The sequence below is a fragment of the Camelus dromedarius genome, chromosome 28, assembly GCF_036321535.1.
Source record: "Camelus dromedarius isolate mCamDro1 chromosome 28, mCamDro1.pat, whole genome shotgun sequence".
In the NCBI taxonomy this organism is placed as follows: domain Eukaryota; kingdom Metazoa; phylum Chordata; class Mammalia; order Artiodactyla; family Camelidae; genus Camelus; species Camelus dromedarius.
In genome coordinates, this window is record NC_087463.1 from 10,142,230 (window position 1) to 10,162,696 (window position 20,467).

Here is a 20,467-nt window from a genome sequence, read left to right on the forward strand (position 1 = left end):
AATTTCCTATAAGGCAGAGACAGATGAGGATAAAGCACTTTTTTTAATTGAACACATTTAGCTCATGAAGAGCTGTCTGCATTGTCTTCTGTTTTCCTGTTGGATTTGTGAAGACTTCATTACACAGCAGAATCAGTGTGCAGATTGGCATTTTAAAATTACTAATGTGGCCCAGTATTTAGGATGAGTGAGGACATGCTAATTGAGTCTGGAGGGGTCTCCTCTGATGGGTGGACCATGCACTATCTTTCTGACCACAGGGATGCGCACAAGGAGAAGATGAGTGTCACGGCAAGAGGATCGTGTTCCTCTATTTGTACAAAAAGGGAGAGGGTTGGTGTGGCAATTTTATTGTTGTTGTTTTGTTTAAAAGAGGAAAGGAAAGGCACCGTCTGGGCTCCACGCTGGATGGGTCTGCACTCTAAGCTACTCGCTGATTTTATAATTTCCATTTCAACTGGACAAGCAACTGGGAATCTATTGCAGCCATGACATTAGCCACAGCTGTGTCAGAAGCTGAACGCAAACCAACAAGGGGCTCTGGCTTCTCTACTTCTCTGTCTAGAAGAGGCAGCACGTCATGTTTGGAGACAGTGGATTCGAGTCAAGTGGGAGTCTGAGGGATCATGACCAGTCGTTTTTGGTGGTGTTCCTCTTCCCCATGTCTTAGCTGGGAGTCTGTGGAGAATAGGGAGGGGCCCCGACAGGAGGGGAGAATGGCTGATGAAGGGGGGCTTTGTGGAACAGCTGCACAGTGTATTCGAGAGATCTCTTCTCTTCTTCTTGGTCTTTGCGTGAGTTCCCCCAGATGATGGTGGCCTAGATACTTCATACCCTCCACTCTACGTCTCAGAGAAAGTGACAATTGTGCTAAGTTATCAACATATTTGTCATAAGCAATGCATTTTAGGACATGTTTGCCAAAATTTGTACCAATATTGAACTTTAAATTTCAATTAAAACATTTCTTCTTTACAAGGAATTGACTCACACGCACAGCTTTTGCTTTATTGAAGGAATCTGGAAGTTGAGAAAGAAAACACCTGAATGTTCTGGCAATGCCACAGTGCTCCTAGGACTAGGGAAGGGCCTGCTCAACTGTCCTGATATATCTGCTCTTGATTTGGGGGGTTTCCTTACCAGAGGCTGTGACTGTTTAAGAAAAGACTCTTGTGATTTTGCAAAATGCCACACATTAGAAGCAGTTAGTTATGGTTTTAAAACCTGGATATTTATCTGTTTTTAAGTCTTTTGTAGACAACTCTGTTTGAGGTAGTTTGTGATCTAAAGCAGGTTATAAAAAGATCGATCAGGGTCAACAAACAAATAACTCTCTGCACATTTCATTGTATGTTTCCATCAGTAGAAAACAAAACAAAAAAAAAATGAAAGGAGTAGATATTATATTGTTCCTCTGATATCCTGGGGTCAAAGATGATTGATACATGGACATAATTTGTAATTTTGAAAATTTCTCTTTTTTTTTTTTGAGAAAAAATTCCTATCTTCCTCAGATTGAAGTATAATGGGAGTAGAGGCCAAACGCCATGTGGGTATTTCTGGGTCGCCTCTTCTTAATCGTGGCTTTAGGGATTAGCACACAGCTAGTGTGGAACAGATGTTTTGCAGAAGAAGGAAATGGCACTGTAATAGGGGAGAACAAATCTGACTCTATATTAGATCTGTTTCTTTTACTTTACCCTTTGTATTCTATATTGCTTGTTAATCACTAAGGGGATGTTTCCCATAAACTTAAATTACATATAACAGCCCATCTCTGGGAACCCTGCCTCCCCGGTAAGGAAGGTTAAGCTAAGATACCTTTGCTGAGCTCACAGGAAACACCCTGATCAGGCCCACTTGTGAAGGACTGCAGGAGAAAGCGATGAACGCGTCCCTTCCAGAGGCCGACCGGAACCAGGAACTGTTTGACTTTACTCCCTCCCCTTTTCGTATAAAAGAAGCGTGTGGTCTAATTAAGGCCAGATGGTTCTTTGGGATACTAGGCCACCATCTTCTCAGTCTGCTGGCTTTCCAAATAAAGTCACTCTTTCTTGCCCCTGCAACTCGTCCCTTGATTTATTGGCCTGCCATATGGTGAGTAGTAAGACCCTGGACTTGGTAAGAGCACCCCCTTTCGTCTGTTCTGTAGTTGTTTCTTTGCATTTTATGGTATTCTCTAGTTCTAACCTTCTACTCTTTCTTGAACCTATTGGAGCATATAAGCCTAAGCTGTAATTACTCCTTTTTTTGTCCTTGACATTGACACTTTTTAGTCTAAATTTTTCCCCCCAACTAAGAAACATTCTAGCCCTTCTAGCATGTTAATTGACTGTCTCTACCCTGATTATATGCTTCCTGAGGCAAGGTGATATGCAGCACCTTGTTTAGAGAGGGGTAGATGGTGGTTATGACAAAAGGCGTGGGGATAATAACTTCTAGTCTGTTTCTACTTCTCACCCTGAGGATACACGGTGTGCTCGGCTGAGTTACAGTTCCCAGCTGTTCCCTGCCCTCCCTGTAAGTTGTCACCCGATGTTCCTTGCCTGCTAGTGGGAGGAGAATAGTCCCTCGCCCCACTGCCTTCAGGGGTGGCCCTGTGACTTGATCTGGCCATGTGAACAGACATGACATAAGCCATGTCCAATCAGAACATTTAAAAACCATTCCTGGTTCACCCATCAATTTGTTTTCTAAGAACAGGATGAGAGCTGCTTCTTCACTCTCAATGACATCACCCTGAAGTGGGGCAAAGTTAATCCTTGGGAGGCAAAAAATCTTACTCTTTTTATATATAGGGCACAGATAAATATACAGTACATAAACAGACTTAGAAAGTGTCGTGAAACACTGGACTTGATCCTCAGGATGGGAAAGATGCATGCAGCCAAGTCAGAGAGCCGTGGTCAACTGACAGCTGATGTGTAACTCGACTGAGAAGTAAACCCTCGCAGCTGTAACCCCCTCAGGGTTTGGGATTGTTACGGTGGCATAGCCCAGTGAAAGCACCTTCACAACAAGCCGTTATGGCCCTAGCAGCACTCCGGGCAGTTTTCATGGGCCCTCACTCTTAAAGTTTGGCTCAGGTCTTGTTGCAGGATCTGGGAATATCTTTCTTTTTTACAAAGCTCTTCTGGTCATTCTGGTGAACACGTAGGTGTGGGGCCAGTCATGTTGGAAAGGTCAAAGTTGTATGATTCATGGGTGGAATTCAGCCACCTAAATAAATCTGCCTCGGATGTAACGCTTGGTGCTCTGAGCTATTTCAAAATTATCATCTGGGCTCTAACCAACACTCAGTGACAGAAAGTTATCAGTAGCCAAGAGGTTCCATGCAAAACCCACTAGAGGCTGCTGTACATTTCTTCAGCCAGTGAACCTCAAGCCTGTAGTTGTATTGCTTTTGGGGTTTTTTGAAGGGGAAGGCATGGAGCTGGTTTGGGAGCTTGATTGCAGAGTCTCTGGTGCTTGATTTCTACTCCAGCCACAGCCCTCCTCCCTCGGGTTTGCCGCCAGCCTACAGAGACCACAACCTGGGAAGAGGAGCCTTGCCTCTGTTCCTGGTTCCCTACTCAACCTCTTGCTCTTTTTATTATTAATTGGGGTCCTGGTTTGGTTCTGTTGCCTGTGGACCCATAACACTAGTTCCTCCAGGTGCAACTCAATAGGCCATGGCTGGTCTAAGCCCTTCACAGACAGCAGTCATGACTTCTCTTCCCCTTTGCCAGGGCTGAGCATAGGAGCACTTGTGGCCAGTAAGATGTAAGGGGAGATCTGTTGGGGATTTGCAGGGATATTCTTCTCCTTCTTTCTAAGAAGGCTTTAGAAGAAAAAGTTTCCCTTTTCTTCCCCCCGCTCTCTGACTTTCTGCCAGAGGATGAGAGGGTGACAGAGCAGCAGCAGCCCCCTGGTGATCGTGCACTTTACAATGCTGACATTTTGAAGAAGGAAGAGAGGAAACAACAGAAAGCATTTTGGGTTCTCGATGACACCCTTGAGCTGCTGTTTCAATGCTGGAATTTCCTCACTTGAAACTCAATATGTGAAAGATTTAAACGTCTTCACTTTAAAGCCACTATTCGTTAGACCTTCTATGATTTCAGGCAAAAACTCTCTGTAGAAACTTCGTTCTTCATGAAGACTTTTCCAATGAGTCCTGCCCACATTTTCTTTCTTTCAGGCTCCATATTATCTCTACCACATATTCGGTTCTTGTGTCCTGCCAACCATTTCACATATACACACCTTGCCTCTCTATGGGTTTTATAAACTTCTTGTAGACAGGAACCAGGTTGTCTGTTGCTTTAAGTGTGCCACACAATAATTCTCTCAGAATGGAATGATAAAATTCTTGTTGACTTCCAAATGATGTTTATCCGACAAAGTTAAGCATCTCAAGCCCAAAGTATTAAAGTCTGTGATTTGCCCACGTTGACAGTGTCCAAAACCAGCTGATGTCAACTTTCTTTTCTTGCCACTTTGATGCTCTGTAAATTAACAGAACTGGACACTAAGATATACAACAGTTTCTATGAAGGGGAGACTAATGCTCTTTGGGTAAAAGTCCATTTCATCTGTTTATCCCTTTTAACCTCTTAGTTGTATGTTTTTAATGACTTCCTTGATCTGTGGACATCAGAAACATTAACATAATTATCTGTGTTAACATATTGTATTTACCACCTGCTGGGGACAAAACATTGAAACTATCACTAGTCGCTCATTAACAGTGTTGACCCAATTACATGTTGTGTATCCCAGAGACAAATAACTGTAATTGCAACTCAAAAGTGATTTCGTAAACACAAAGATTTTTTTTTTTTTGTGAAATGCAAAGCGGCATGCATTTGAATTTTCCACATAAATACAGGTTTCAATGAAAGCGAATCGTTCAACCAAATAAAATAAAAATTCAATCTAAAGAGAGGCCATTTGGAATCAATTGGTATAGTGCACGTTCTGCTTTGAAGGATCAAAACACTTTCATTGCTGGGTGCAGAAATTAAACAAGTTAGCAACAATGAGAGCCAGACATCTGGTAAGTGGCATCTACCCTGGCTGTCAGCAGGTAGTGATTTTCTTTTGGAACCATTCAGAGTATTGTCTGTTGCCTGGACAATCGAAGTCTGATGAAGCGTTGATATAATCTGCCTGGAGGTTTTAAAGCTCCATTGAAGAGATAGAAAGCCAGCGAGATTTGTGTGGGGGAAAAAAAATCCATTATATACATTTATATAGATAGACATAAATAAATATGTCTCTGTGCCTGGTGTGGAAGAGATCTGTATAAAGAGAAGCAAACGTAGTGTGACATATGTGAAGAGCAAAGGGGTGATCTTTTACCAAGACAATTACTAGGATGCAAAATTAGGCAAAGAGAGCCCAGAGAAACCTGGAAGAGACAGCTCTGAGAAAGAAAATCTGTGCTTAAGTCAAGCTGAGGCATTTTTAAAATACAAATGTTCTCCTCCGTAGCCTTTTTTCCATTTTTCCTGTTAATGGAAAAATACTGCTAGAGGAATGGGACTGAGGGATGGAGAGGAAGGAAAAGGAGCAGAGGGGAGGGTGCATTTGAAACTTACTGCCCCAAAACCAACCTCCAAGATTTCTTAGAAAAGTCTCAGTTCAGCAAACATTTAATGCAGTGGTGATGTCTCCTTTCATTCTCTAATTTAACAAGGCAGGATCATTGATCAAATGCTGTATTTACCATTTAAAATGTTAAAATAACCAAGTACATACTGAGTGTCAGAAATCTGCCAGGCACGGTTATGAATGCTGGAGGAGGTACTCCACAAGCGAACACGGCTACCTTTGAGGGAGCCACCTCTCATGTGCGTTAAGATGAAACACCGATAAGATAGCCTTTCACAATGTTATTCGTCAATTATGCCTCAATAAAGCTGGAAATAAAAAAGATAGCTTTGGTAAATATTGACGTGGAGATAAAGTCCTAGGACCTCCCTTCTGGGCTAGAAGAACAAAAGAAATAGACTCAGAGAACCTGGGTTCTGACTCTGATACTTACAAACGGAATGATGTCAGGTCAAATACTCACTCTGAGTCCCCTTTTCGTTGGTTCAAGTCCTGTTACCCTCCCTACAGTGGTGAGAATCAAATGGTGCTAGGCTGGTGAAAAGTGCCTGTAGAGTGTGCCCGACACACAAGGAAAGGGATGACTGGGCGAAGCGTGGATTGGTTCTGGTGGAAGGCACACACTGGGAGCCCCGTGAAACTCTGCAACAGGGCTGGGGTGCCTGACCGCCTAGAATGTGCTGAGTTTGGGAGTTAATCTGATCCAGCGAATCAATTGTAATTGACTTATGTCACACGACTTTTGCCAATTCTGCAGAAGTCTTTGATGGAAAGTCATTGGGACATTATGTAGTTTCTTTAATACGTACAATGTTAAGGAAAATGTTTCTTGGCTTGCTTTCTAATGTGAGCCCTCTTCAGCCTCTTTCTTCCACGTTGCTAATGTATCTTTAATGTCATCATAGAAGAGTACCAAATTTGACCTGCCTCATGTCTTAGCCTCCTGCCATTTTGAACTATGTGTCAATTACTAGCTTATTTCAGTTTTTTACAGCAAACCTCAGGTAGCGTTTTGTCCACTTCACCAAGGAAGTGAAGCAAGCACAGACATAGTTGTCAGGTGACTCAAGGCTTAACCAGGGACAGAGTAAACAGAGGAGTGGAGGTTTTTCTATTTTCCACTATTTTCAAAGCACTGTACTTTCTTCTCCGAACGCAGCACGAATCTGGAAAATCATACCCAGAAAGAAGTGCGGAGGCAGATAGAAAACTGTCATCTGACTCCCTCCCGCTGTCATACGTACCATCACTACGTTGCATTATGCTATCAGAGAGGATGACAAAATGGGAGATGGAAAGAGAGCCTGACTGTGGACTTTACTTGCCCTAAATGGAGAATGATTGGTAATTAGAGGTGTATCCTTTAGGTAAGAGTCAAGCTTGGCCAGTGAACACTGTTGGAGCTTGACCTGTGTGCTGGACTCATGGAACAGGCAGGTCCTTATCTCCTCCCGCCCTTGGAATGTAAGTTCTGCCCATGATTTCCACAGTGAAAGCCAGTTTCAAGGGTGCAGGCTTGAGAGAGCACTGTGTTGTTGAGAGCATCTGTACTGAATACGTGAACCCCCTTGAGACTTATATAGAAACTTCTAAGGTTCTGGCAGGCACAGAGATCTACTTGTTTTGCTTGGTATGTAAGCCCCCTTACTGGTTAAAACTGGCACCTACCGATCTGTAATGATATGCCCCTTTCTTCTGCCTCTCCTTGCCCTCTGTGCTTGGGGCCAGTTTCAGATTTCACCCAAGGAATTCCCAGGGTTGCAAACCAAGAAACACCTTTGTGCAAAGGAAAAGAGGCTTCTCTCTCTGGCGGATGCAGCTTGTGCCAGAGTGCGTGATTTTCAGTGTGCTGTGGGCTGGGTACATACATGTAGCGCACACAGGGAGTAATTACATGCAATGGACTGATCTGTTGCCATTTCTTGCACCCCTAGATTCAGCCATTCCTGCAGCCACCATATCCCGGGACGTGGCCATTATATGCGTCAATAATTTCCCTTTCTTTTCAAGGAAATGAGGAGTCACTGGCAGTCAAGTGAGTCTTGCACTTGGTAAATGGAAATAGAGGGCTGCAAGTGTCACATCTCAGAATATGAAACTGGTTGAGTCAGACAGGGTACGGGCTGGAAATCTGTCTCTGTTAAGCTGTAGCTGAGTAAATGGTTAAAATATGGTTTATTGAACCTCAGGACTGAAAGAATGGTTTCTGGTAAGGCTTGAGTTTTAGAGTTTAGGTGAAATCAGTCTGTGGTTTTAATTTTGCTTTGCTTTCTAGTGTTTTTATGCAAAGGTTATGTTTTGTTTGCAAAATGAATTGGGAAGAATTTCAGTTGAAATGGATTCGTCTCACCCTTAAATATATGATCAAACTTACTGAGACAACTGTCAGGGACTAATCTTTATTGAAATAATTCATTGGAAACAATTTATTTCTTCCAGAGTTCTCTCTCTACTCAATTTCTCCACCTGTTATTAAGTAAATTTTGCTTTCTTGTATGTTTCTAGAGAATTTTCACCATTGCTGATATTGTTATGTATTCAAATATATTTCTTGATTAATCCTTGACAGAATATAGATCAAGAATTAAATGAAAGTATGACTGTATATAAATTCACATACAAAAGCACAGAAAAGAGGTGTGATTTTATCAATCACCAGACAAGTACTTGTGAAATATTTAAATAACATTTTAGACTTTTATGCTTTGGTGTTTTTCTGTGTGGGCTTGTGCACTTTGTAAGTGAGCACACAGAAAATATTACTGACCACTTGGTAGGAGATGGATAAAAACTGTACATGAGTATCTCTGACATGTTGCCTCATATTAAGTTGAAAACAGGAAAATCTGTTACATTTCTGGTCTTTTATTTAAATTGAGGTAAAACTGGTATATAACATTGCATAAGTTTCAGGTGTGCAACATTACAATTTGAGATCAGAATCCACTACAAAGTGATCACCGCTATAGGTCTAGTTACCATCCATCATTGTTATATATTTTAAAGAACCAATAGCTTGTATTTTTAAAAAGAATTGATGTTATTTATCTCTTTAACAGCCTATTGCTTTTTTATCATTACAATTTCCTCATTTCTATTTTTCTTAGGTTTTGTTTTAAGTTTTCTAGCTTCTAGAGTTGATGTTATTCCTTCTGTTAATCACGAAAGTATTTAGGTGGTGAATTTTTTTTTTTTTTTTTTGCTCAATACAGATTTAGCCAAATCACTTCTCGGTATCATTTCTTTCTAAATAGTCTGCAATTGTGGTTTAGACTCTTTGAACCAGAAATCATTTAGGAGTATGGATCTGCTCCATATGTGTGTTTATTTCCATGTCACTGACTTTGCTTTTATTAGTCTTTTCTTATGATCATATAATTTAACTACACTGTACTCATGACACATAAGGGTCCCAGTATGTAAAAAGAAATTGGAGAAGTGTTTGGTCACATAATATTAGGGGATTTTACTGGCTTCAAGTTGTACTGAGAAAATATGGGGCTGACTCGACCTGATTTCAAGACCTATTTAAAAAGAAAAAATTTTACCAGGTTTTATAGATGAATCCACCTGAACAATAGTTCCACTTTTTTCCCCAATCTCCTCCTAATCTCTGTCCTTGACACTCATCATCACAAATATCTATAAAACCGACAATAAACAACTGGAGTCACTAATAAATAAAGACCTGGGGGAGACTTCTGGAGGAGGGTTTGCTTTCTTTTATTCTTTCTTCTCTTTTTAAAAATTGAAATGTAGTCAGTTTACAATGTTGTTTCAATTTCTTGTGTACAGCATGTTTCAGTCATACCTATACATACATATATCCCTTTTCATATTCTTTTTCATTGCAGGTTACTATAAGATATTGAATATACGTCCCTGTGCTCTACAGAAGAAACTTGTCGTTTATGTACTTTATATATAGTAGTTAGTATCTGCAAATTTCAAACTCCTTATTTATCCCTTCCCACCCTTTTTCCCCCCGATAGCCATAAGTTTACTGTGTTTGTGAGTCTGTTTCTGTTTTGTAGATAAGTTCATTTTTGTCTTTTTTTTTTTTTTTTTTTTAGATTCCACATATGAGTGATATCATATGGTATTTTTCTTTCTCTTTCTGGCTTACTTCCCTTAGAATGACAATCTCCAGGTCCATTCATGTTGCTGCAAATGGCATTTTATTCTTTTTATCGCTGACTAGGATTCCATTGTATATATATGTGTATACATGTGTATGTGTACGTACGTGTGTGTGTCTCACAAATTCTTTATTCAGTCATATATTGATGGACGTTTAGGTTGATTCCATGTCTTGGCTATTGTAAATAGTGCTGCTGTGAACATTGGGGTGCATATACCTTTTCGAATTAAAGTTCCCTCTGGATGTATGCCCAGGAGTGGGATTGCAGGATCATAGGGTAAGTCTATTTTCAGTTTTTTAGAGAATCTCCATACTGTTTTCCATAATGGCTGCACCAAACTACATTCCCACCAACAGTGTAGGAGGGTTCCCTCTTCTCCACACCATCTCCAGCATTTATTGTTTGTGGACTTTTTAATGATGGCCATTCTGATCGGTGTGAGGTGATACTCGTTGTAGCTTTGATTTGCATTTCTTTAATAATTACTTATATTGAGCATCTTTTCATGTGCCTATCAGTCATCTGTATGTCTTCATTAGAGAAATGTCTATTTAGGTCTTCTGCCCATTTTTTGATTGAGTTGTTTGTTTTTTGTTATTGAGTTGTACGAACTGCTTGTATATTCTGGAAGTTAAGCCCTTGTCAGTCACATCATTTGCAAATATTTTCTCGCAGTCTGTAGGTTGTCTTTTCATTTTGTTTATGGTTTCTTTAGTTGTGCAAAAGCTTATAAGTTTAATTAGGTCCCATTTGTTTATTTTTGCTTTTATTTCTATTGCCTTGGGAGATGGACCTAAGAAAACATTGCTACGATTTATGTTAGAGAATATTTTGCCTATTTTCTCGTCTAGGAGTTTTATTGTGTCCTATCTTGTGTTTAAATCTTAAAGCCATTTTGAGTTTATTTTTGTGTATGGTGGGGGGAGTGTTCTAACTTCATTGACTTACATGCGGCTGTCCAGCTTTCCCAGCATCATTTGCTGAAGAGATTATCTTTTCTCCATCGTATGTTCTTGCCTCCTTTGTTGAAGATTAATTGACCATAGGTGTAGGATTGGGGAAACATTTTTATTAAAAATTCTCTTTATAACTTTGTCTTTATTTCCAATAACAGCTTGAGTGAAACATAGTTTACTCTTTTAAAGTATAGACTTGAGTGATTGCTAGCATATTCACTAAGTTGTGTATTGATCACTGCTGTCTAGTTCCAGAATACTTTGATTACTCCTCAAAGAAAACCCTACCCACTAGAATCACTCCCTCTGTCCCCTTTTCTCCAGCCTCTGACAACCACTAGTCTACTTTCTGTTTTTATAGATTAGCCTGTTCTGGACATTTCATGTAAATGGAATCATACAACATGTGGTCTTTGGTGGCTTCTCTTACTAGCATGTTGTTATCAAGAGTTATCCGTGTGGTAGATGTATCAGAGCATCATTCCTTTCTGTAGTTGAGTAATATTCCATTGTGTGGGTATACACATTCTGTTTATCTGTTCATTAGTTGATAGCAATTTGGGGTTTTTTGCCCCATCTTTTAGTTATTGTGAATAATGCTGCCATGGACATTGGAGAAACATTTTTTGTGTGTGGACATGTGTGTTCATTTCTCTTGGCTATATACCTGGGAGTGAAATAGCCAGATCCCATGATAACTTTATGCTTAATATTTTGAATAAATGCCAGAGAGTTTTCCAAAGCAGCTGCACCATTTAAAATTTCCACCAGTAATGTTTGAGGGCTCCAGTTTCTCCACATTCTCACCAAAACTTGTCTCTTTTTGATTATAGCCCTCCTAGTGGACATCTCACTGTGATTTTAATTAGCATTTCTAACGACTAATGATATTGAGCATCTTTTTCACGTGTTTATTGCCCTTTGAAGAACTGTATATTCAAATACTTTGCTCATTTAAAAACTAGGCTCTTGTCTTTTTATTGTTTAATTATAATAGTTCCTTATATATTCTTTGTACTAGATCCTTATCAGATATTTTCTCCCACTCTGTCGTTGTCTTGTTGTCTTGTCACTTTCTTGATAGTGTCCTTTGAAGCCTCAATGTTTTTGATTTTGAGTAAGTCTAATTAATTTTTTCTTTGATTGCTTGTCCATTTGGTGTCATGTCTAAGAACTCATTGTCTAATTCAACATTGCAAAGATTAACACTTATGTTTTCATCTAAAAGTTTTATATTTTATAGTTTATGTTCTTACCTTTAGCCTGGGGTCTGTATGCATTTGGAGTGGACTCAGCATTCTGGATGCAAATATTCATTGAATTCACCTGTTGTCCGTGCGCTACTCCTATCCTTAGCTGCGCCTGACTTTCCTTGGTTGATCAATGTCTGTTTTGTGATTTCAGAGAACAAACCTTATCTTCCCTCTTCTGCCAGGACTGGAGAGGGAAAGGCAGCCAGCTGCACAGAGCAGGGGATGGAACTAAGGCACTAACCACTTCTTTTTTGTTTATTTGTTTGTTTAGTTATTAATTTTTTTTGTTGAAGTACCGTCAGTTACAATCTGTCAATTTCTGCTGTATAGCACAGTGTCCCAGTTATGCATATACATGCATATATTCATTTTCATATTTTTTCATTAATGGTTATTACAAGATATTGAACATAGTTCCCTGTGGTATACAGCAGAAACATGTTTTTTAAACCTTTTTTTATATATAGTGGCTAACATTATAAATCTCAGACTCCCAAATGTGTCCCTTCCCACCCCTTTCCCCACTAACTGCTTCTTGATAGAACTCTTAACAGACTCCTCTGGTAGCCCCACCTCCACCGCCACCTCTAGGCATCAGGTGTCACCAATAGTTAAATGAGCTCATCAGGTGTTCACAACTGCGGTATAAATAGGGAGGTTTCAGTGTTTGCCCTTTCCCACAAGCTCTTTGGGATTCAGCTCGTTAAGGTCTGGTGAGTGAGTTGCCTCTTTTTAGTTTGAATTTCAATTCAAACAATTGTGCTGTTTTATTCTTTTATCTTTTTTTCTCACTTTTTGGTCTTAAGTCTGAAGTAAAATCCGTCCTGTAGTTTCAGTAAAAATTCAGAAGGGAACAAGAGTAAATGCTGGCGCTCTCTCTGCGGTCTTTATCCAGAAGTCACAAGTGCCTTTTCTCAAGTTACCTGTTTCCTGAAGCCAAGTCGAGCTGCGCTACGTGAGTTTTCTCTGCTCTGGTTCTGTCTGCTTAATAATTAGTGTCAATTCCTCTCACATTCTGTTTTTATGATTTCCGACAGTCTTGGTTTCCAAAGTTGTGGTGAATCTTTTGAAAGAGATTGTCTTGATGGCTATCTTGGTGATATGTTGGTAGAAGTTGTATTGGCGTCTTTAGAGCCCACTTGGGACCATGAACCATTGATTTTGTTTAGAAAATTGCGTGACTTGATGGGATGAAAAGCTAAAATTGGGGATGCTGGCTTTGGATATTATAGTCTTTCAGTGAAAAAGCCTTTCACCGCATTTTATAAAATGACTTTTCCCACCACCTGAAGCCTGTTTCAGTATCTGCAGTGTTTAGTGAGCTACTCAGGCAGCTACTTGGAGAGTTGCTGTTATAGCAAAACTCCTCAGAAGAGATGTCTATACATACTTCATTATGTTCACTTCCTGGGTAATATCAGTCAATTACATGACTATAAAATATTGTCAATAAGATGATGGGGTCCAAAACTTATAGCTCCGCCTCTGACCTCTTCAAGTTTGGACTCATTTAACAAACTACCACTAGGATGCCTGGCATGCATCTCAAAAAAGGTCTTAATTATGTTCTCCTACCTGTTCCTCCCCAGGTCGTTTCTATCAGGGTGAGTGACGCTACTGTTTACCCTGTTGCTCAGGCCCAAATCTTAAGAGTAATTTTTGTAGGATGACCAGACATCCTGGTTTGATTGGGAGTTTTCCTGAGACTTGGGAAAACTTTCAGCGCTAAAACCAAGAAACTCTCAGATAAGCTGGGAAGAGTTGAATCCAAGGCATTAAATATATGTTGAGCAAATGAATGATGATTTCTTGACAATCTGGTACCCTAAAGAATCAGAAGGTAAAGTGGTGAACCACAATCTGTCTTCCTGTCTCTTGTAATTATAAAGCCTAAATTAGAGATGTTGGAAAAACTGGAACCTCCTATTGAGAAACAGCAATCACTTACATTGTTCAGTTCCTTCAGAATGACTCGATATTTCGTTCTCTCTATGCGCCAGTTTCCAGTTTAATAGAGCACTGTCTGTTTGGAGGAGATTGCCTAGCACACCCCTGCTTGTTATGGGAGTTATAATTAGGTTAGGATTATCCCTTTTTCATGTGGTTAAATAACACCAAAAGCAATCACAAACAAACATTCCTTTTTTAAGTCAAATCTTTTGTTTTCTGGTGACAGGATTCAATTCCAACTGGCTTAAGCCAAAAAGGGAAATTACTAATAAAAACTCATTCATTAAAAAATTCTGGGTGCCAGGTTCTTTTTTTTAAGACACTGAGAATAAAGAATAAAGCAGTGAATAAGAATATCTTATAATCCATTGGGAGACTCAATATGAACCATAACAAATGCAGAGCTAGCATGGTATTAGGAGGAGAAGAAAGTCAAGAGACGGCGACAGTGAAGGAATAAAGTACTATCCTCCCTCGGGATCTGCGAGGGGTATCGGTTCCAGGAGCCCCCGCCATACCAAACTCTGTGATACTCAAGTCCTATATATAAAATGGCCTGGTACAATGAATACAGTCCGCCCTCTGTATCTGGGAAATTTCCATCCATGTTTGGCTGAATCCACGGATGCGAAACCCGTGGAGATGGAGGCCCACTGCAGGGTGAGGGGAAGTGGAAGAAAGAAGAGGGAGCTGCTGTCTTAGACAACGTGGAAAACCCTCTCTGAGGAAATAATTGAGCAGAGGCCTGCTTGGGGAAGAGCAGGGTGGTCAGAGGAGAGACGGAGAGGATGGGCCAGGGAGATAATGGAGGTAGACTCACTGCGGGCCTTGACGCTGTAGGACATGTATTTTATACATGGTGAGAAGCTGGTGGAGGGTTCTGACCTCTCTGGCTGCTATGCAGAGAACAGACCATGGGAAGGCAAGAGAGGAAGGCAGGCCTGTTGGAAGGCTCTTCCGTGGATCCAGAGAAGAGGTGATACTGGCGTAGGCTAGGATGGCAGAGGTGAAGACAAGGGGTCAGAATCCACTTCTGACCACAGGTAGACCCAAAAGGATCTGATGAGGAATTCTTTGGGGAGAGAAAGGAATCAAATATGACCACACATTTTTGGCCTGAGCATCTTAGGATGCATGTATTGGCCATCTGCCTTGTAGGAGATGAGGTGGTGGGGGGGGAGGGGCATATCTGGGCAGGGGAAGAGTTTAATTTTAAACGTGATGTGCAAATGGAAATGCTGAGCAGGCAGTTAGGTTAACAGATCTGGAATCCCAGGGAAACACAGGGGCAGATGCACAAACTGGGAGATGTTGGGGAGTAGATGATATTTAAGGCCATGAGACTGGGCGAGATGACCTAGAAAGTTGAAAATAGGGAAGAAGTCTGAAAATGGAGACTTGGGACATTAATGAGGTGCTAATCTGCCAGGCACTTAGGACAAATGGTTTTTAGCAAGTATTAATGAGCAATCTTAATTTGTTTATTAAAGTAAGTAGATAGCAATCCCAGCACTTAGAGACTTGGCAATGGAGGCTGAGAGCAGCCAGCAAGGTGGGAGGAACACGGGGAGAGGGCAGCATCATTTAAGCTGATGGGGGAAAGAGATTGGAGCAAGAGCTTGTGACCAGCTTCTGTTAAAAGCTGCCGAGATGTCAAGTTACATGAGAACAAAAATGAAAAGTCTGGTACAATTGAACTGGATAGTCCAAAGGAGAAGGAAACGGAGGCTTCAGGCTGAAGGAAAGAGCAGAACCACGTGGTTAAGGCTGAGATGGTCGGCTGGGGATGAGGGGAGGACATCTTCCTGAGCCTCTGGAAGGCCATGCCTGGGAGATGGGGCTGGCAACCGGCGTGGGTGCCTGCGAGAGCCACGCCTTGGGTATAGCTGCCTGGAGAGCCTGTGTGAGGGACTGTCCGTGAAGGAAGTCAAGCCACCTGCGAGGCTGCTCAGCACCAAATGGACCACAGGGACTTCGGCCGCAAGCTGGGCCAATGAGATTCTGCTTGAGATGGAACGATAGTGCTGGACAGATGGGAAAACCTGATGCCGGTGGTTCATCTTGGGGCTACAGCATCAGTATTTGCTACTGCAGTTGCGAGCTGAAAGACTTCTTTTGGAGGATTGGGTTATTGAGGCTGGAGGCTCTAATTTGATATCGGGAAGCCTGGGGGTTGAGCAGGATTTAATTTGACTTTACCGCATGCAGGACTATCTATTACTGCCTCCTGAGGTGTAGGGGGGTGCAATTTGCCCCTTGTACATTGACATCTCTGCTCTGTGATGGTGTCCACCTGGGACAGCTCCAGCGTTGCTTCCATAACGCTGGGTATGAGCAATACAGTTAATATTGTTCATGTTGGGGAGCCCTCCATTCCAGGGACTGCTTTTCCTTTAAGATGCTGAGAATGATCAGGGCTGAGTGTGCAGATGGCAGAGCTCTTGGTTACAGGTGCGTGATGCAGATCTACCTTGAAGGATTCACCTTTCTGTCTATATAGCCTTTCTATAGTATTGTGGAAACAATATGTGCATGCTGATGGTCTGTTTTCCCTCATACTGGATAAGGCCTCATGCACAGCTCAGCCTGTCAGTCTCCCATGAAACTACTTGGGGCATCTCCATCACTAGGGGTTACTGTGTATCAAAGGATTGTATAGTTCTTGAATCACCCCAGGATTTAATCATAAAGTTCCCCCGAGGTCAGGCAGCATGGAATTTCTGACCTTCAAACTGCTGGGAATGGCAGTGAAATAGAACCACCATGAGAACAGGGCTCCAGCCCCTCTCCTCTGTGAGTCTCTCATCTTTCCCTAGCTCTTCAGTACCTGGGTCCCACCATACTCCCAGCAAAGGCTTCCCTGCCTCGAGTGTCTGTTCGTCTGGGATAGTGCTTCCCGCCCCTGTGTCAGACTCTAGGAGTGGGTCACCAGCATCTGCGATTGACACTTCCTTGTGCTGCCCACAGGCTTGCCAGAAACTCAGATGCATTCCACCGCCTGCTCCTTCCTGGCTTGAGAGGATGCCTCCTTCACAAACTTGATAGTCATTCTGCAAATTCTTCTGTCCCGCTGCTTTCTGATGGCTTTCTAGGCCTTGGAATAAATTTGTCTTTTTTCCTTCATGTATCTCAAATTTTAACCTTGAACACAAAATCCACTTTTTGTCAGTCTTTCCCCAGATCTAAACATTTCTTTGGATGTACCCTCTTCTGGTAGAGACTGTGTCCACCTCCCTGGGCCCTAATTCTGGAAGTGACACTTTTACCTCAAATCATTTAGGAAAGAAATGCATACAGATGAGGAGATTTTCAGCTTGTCATAGTCTGTTACACAGTTCCTCGGGGCAGGACTCAGCTCCTCCACGTGGGGAAGGATGACTAGCATTGGTTTATTTTGTTTCATTTTTAAGCATCTCCAGGGGCAATATGCTTTAGAAAATGCACTGCAACCACAAAGTTTCCTGAAATAAAAGAATAACTGTTTTTTCCCTAACCTAATGTGATTCTTAATATAATTTTTGTTTTAGCTTTTCTAGTTTAAAAATGTGTACATACTAGAAAAACTAAGGAGATAACTCTATAAGTTGTATGAAAAGGATGAAGGCTCTTTGCTTGTTTCCATATAGGATTTTTTTTTTGTCTTGCACATTAGTGCTAAGTGTCTCAGATGTTACTTTATGAGACATTCATTGGTTTCTGCACCCATATTGATGACATCACTACCATAAACAAACAGCTAGTGCTTGCATGTTAGAACAGGTCTTTTTAGACAGCACATTTGAATATTAAGGATAATAAACACGTTCTTGTCTAGAAAGTGATCTATTTTTTTTAACTGCCGGATTTTGAAATAAGGGGAAATTACTGCAGTGTCACTCAATGATACATATTTGAAATCAAATCAGCTTTCAAATATTAAAAGTATACATAACCATGTGAACTATCGCTTTGAGGACAGGCTCTACACACAGGTATCTATATATAGAGAGAACATTACAAAAGGAACTTGACAAATAATAGGCGTGCCTAGAATAGGCTTGTCAGACTGCTGGTGGATAGAAAGCCATGCTTTGGAGGGCCAGTGTGGAAGGACACTGAGGACCTGTATCATGGCAGTAGTCTGCAGGCAACTGGGATTCGTTGACCAAAGATGGATGCAAAGGTCTAAACTGAAGGTTGTTTTCTAGACATAATTTCAGGAATATTTATCTAGTTCAGGACCCTCAGTGGCAGAAACTTGAGATGAGTTGGGATGAGATTTATATAAATAACGGCATGTATTCCAAACTATTATTGTAAGTAACAACATAAGATATTAGAACATAAAATGAATGGCAGTCAGTTCAACTCAACAAATGCCCGTTGGGACCTACTTTGTGTCACACAGTGTGCTAAGAGCTAGGGGAACAAAGGAGAAGGGCACACACACCTGCACTGGTTTACAGAACAGAATATTTGAAGACACAAGGTATGTGGTGTCTGAAAGAATTGACTCCAGAATAGAGCTGCCTAACTTCAACTTCTGTTTCTGGCACTTAGAAGTTCAAGAATCAGTAAAATACTTAATATCTCTGTGCCTCGGTTTTCACATTGGAGTAATACTGTCACCTACCTCATAGAAATGTCACTTAAGGAGTTATAGGTAAAGCACGTGGACAGTGCCCAACACTAAGAGTTCTCTGTGACTACTACTGTATCATTTTAGAATAGTGAGGTCCAAAGCAGATTTTGTGCTGAGCTTGTATGAAACAATGTTGGGGTAGAGGAAGCAACTACTGACTTCTGTTTAGACTTTTAACCTCAGAATAGAAACTTAAGTTTCATGGATGTTAGCACAGAGGTTTGAAACTGGTGCCCAAACTCAGGTGTGTGTCCCAGGAGTGTAAGAGGAACTCAGAAGGATGGAAGTATGATGTTACTTGATGTTATTTAGTTTCTGAATTCTTTTATTCTTTTTTTTTGTGTGAAATTTCAAACTGAAAAAATGTTGCAGGAGCAGAATAAGGATTTCTTGTATGCCCTTTACCAACATTCATCAACTGTTTACATTTTTTCTCAGTTTGCTTTACTATTCTATGTATACATATTCTATGTAAGTATATATGTGAGCATTTTCTCTGAACTATTGGAATAAGTTGGAGACATGTTGCCCTGTGAGACCTAAATATGTCACCAACTATTACAGAAGAACAAGGAAATTCTCTTCAATAACCCTATTATGATGATCAAGTTCATGAAAACTGAATATTGATATGATCGAGATTCTCTTCTCCAGGATCCAATCTGGGATCACATGTGATGTTCAGTTGTCATGTCTCTTTGGTCTCCTTGGTTTTACTTGACTTTGACATTTTTGATGAGTATGGGCCAGTTATTTTATAAACAATACCTCAATATGGATTTGTGTATTTCTTCCTGACTGGATTCATTTTGGGTAGGAATACCACAAATGTTAATATGAATGTTTCTGTGCACCACGTTCAGAGGCATTTGAAGTTGATTTGTCCTATTATTAGTGATAAGTGTCATCTCTTGGTTAAGATGGTGTCTGATTTCTCCACTATAAGGTTATCATTTTGCTCTTTGTATTTAAATAGTAATTTTGAGACAGGTACTTTCAGGCTAAGTAAATATCCTAGTCCTCAAAATTTCACCAACTTGTTTTAGCATTCATTGATGACTCTCTAACTGAATAATTCCTATGTTTATTAGCTAGCATTTAGTAAGAAACAACTCTTCTTTCTTTGATTTACAATAGTACACTCTCATGAATTTTAATTTTGTGGGTTATAGCCCATTATTATCACTTGGAAGCTCAAATTGTCCTCTATTTGGCCAGCATGAGGCCCTTAAAACTGGTTCTTGTCTTTTTTACCTATCCTCATTATTCTCTGAGCACTTCCTTTCTTGTACAATAAGATGTTCCAGGCTCATCTTATACCTACATTGCCCCGGCCATTCCTCCAAAGAGTCCTGGTTGCTTTTAGTACAAAATAGTAGCAGACTAGAAAAAGTTCTCTGTCCAAGGGAGATGTCAAGTAATTTTCACATTTTTCTAGGGTCTTGATAGAAATTAATGTCCCTGAAGAGTTTCTAGATATAGAAATGCCATCATTCAGGTTTGAGGTTCAAATTTATATATTCTATGTTATCTACAAACTCTCAAATGTATGTATTAACAAAGATATAAACATTAAAAAGTCCCTTGTTGGAAAGTTGCTTGAGTAACTGGCAAAGAAAGTACAAAAACTTTTTGGAGGGATGAAACCTCAATCTAGACTTCATAATATTTCTGCAGACAAATCCTCACTGAATGAGCTCACAAGTCAGAATTATGAACTACATAAGGAAACAGCCCTTCATGACCTGGAGTGATAACAGCAACAGTTAGATTCTACTCTGTCCAATCTCTTCCCCAAGTAAGTCACTTCATTTAATAGACTTATCATAGAGACTGCTAAATTTTCTCAAAGTTATTAGACAGAAAATAGGGCATCAAAAACAGAAGGGCAGGATGCTATGTTGAAAGAAATTTGAAAAAGGACCAGATTAGATTTTAGAAATGAAAAAA

The 20,467-nt window shown here is 40.5% G+C and overlaps 1 long non-coding RNA gene across 1 annotated transcript in view; it reads left to right on the forward strand.

Moving 5' to 3' along the window:
* The window catches only part of LOC135319511 (uncharacterized), a 120,072-nt gene extending 99,822 nt beyond the window's left edge, over window positions 1-20,250 (forward strand). The window contains exon 4 of the long non-coding RNA XR_010378159.1: window positions 20,195-20,250. This is a non-coding gene — a long non-coding RNA (uncharacterized LOC135319511). The remainder of the gene's footprint in view (window positions 1-20,194) is intronic.
* The last annotated feature ends 217 nt before the right edge of the window (window positions 20,251-20,467 follow it).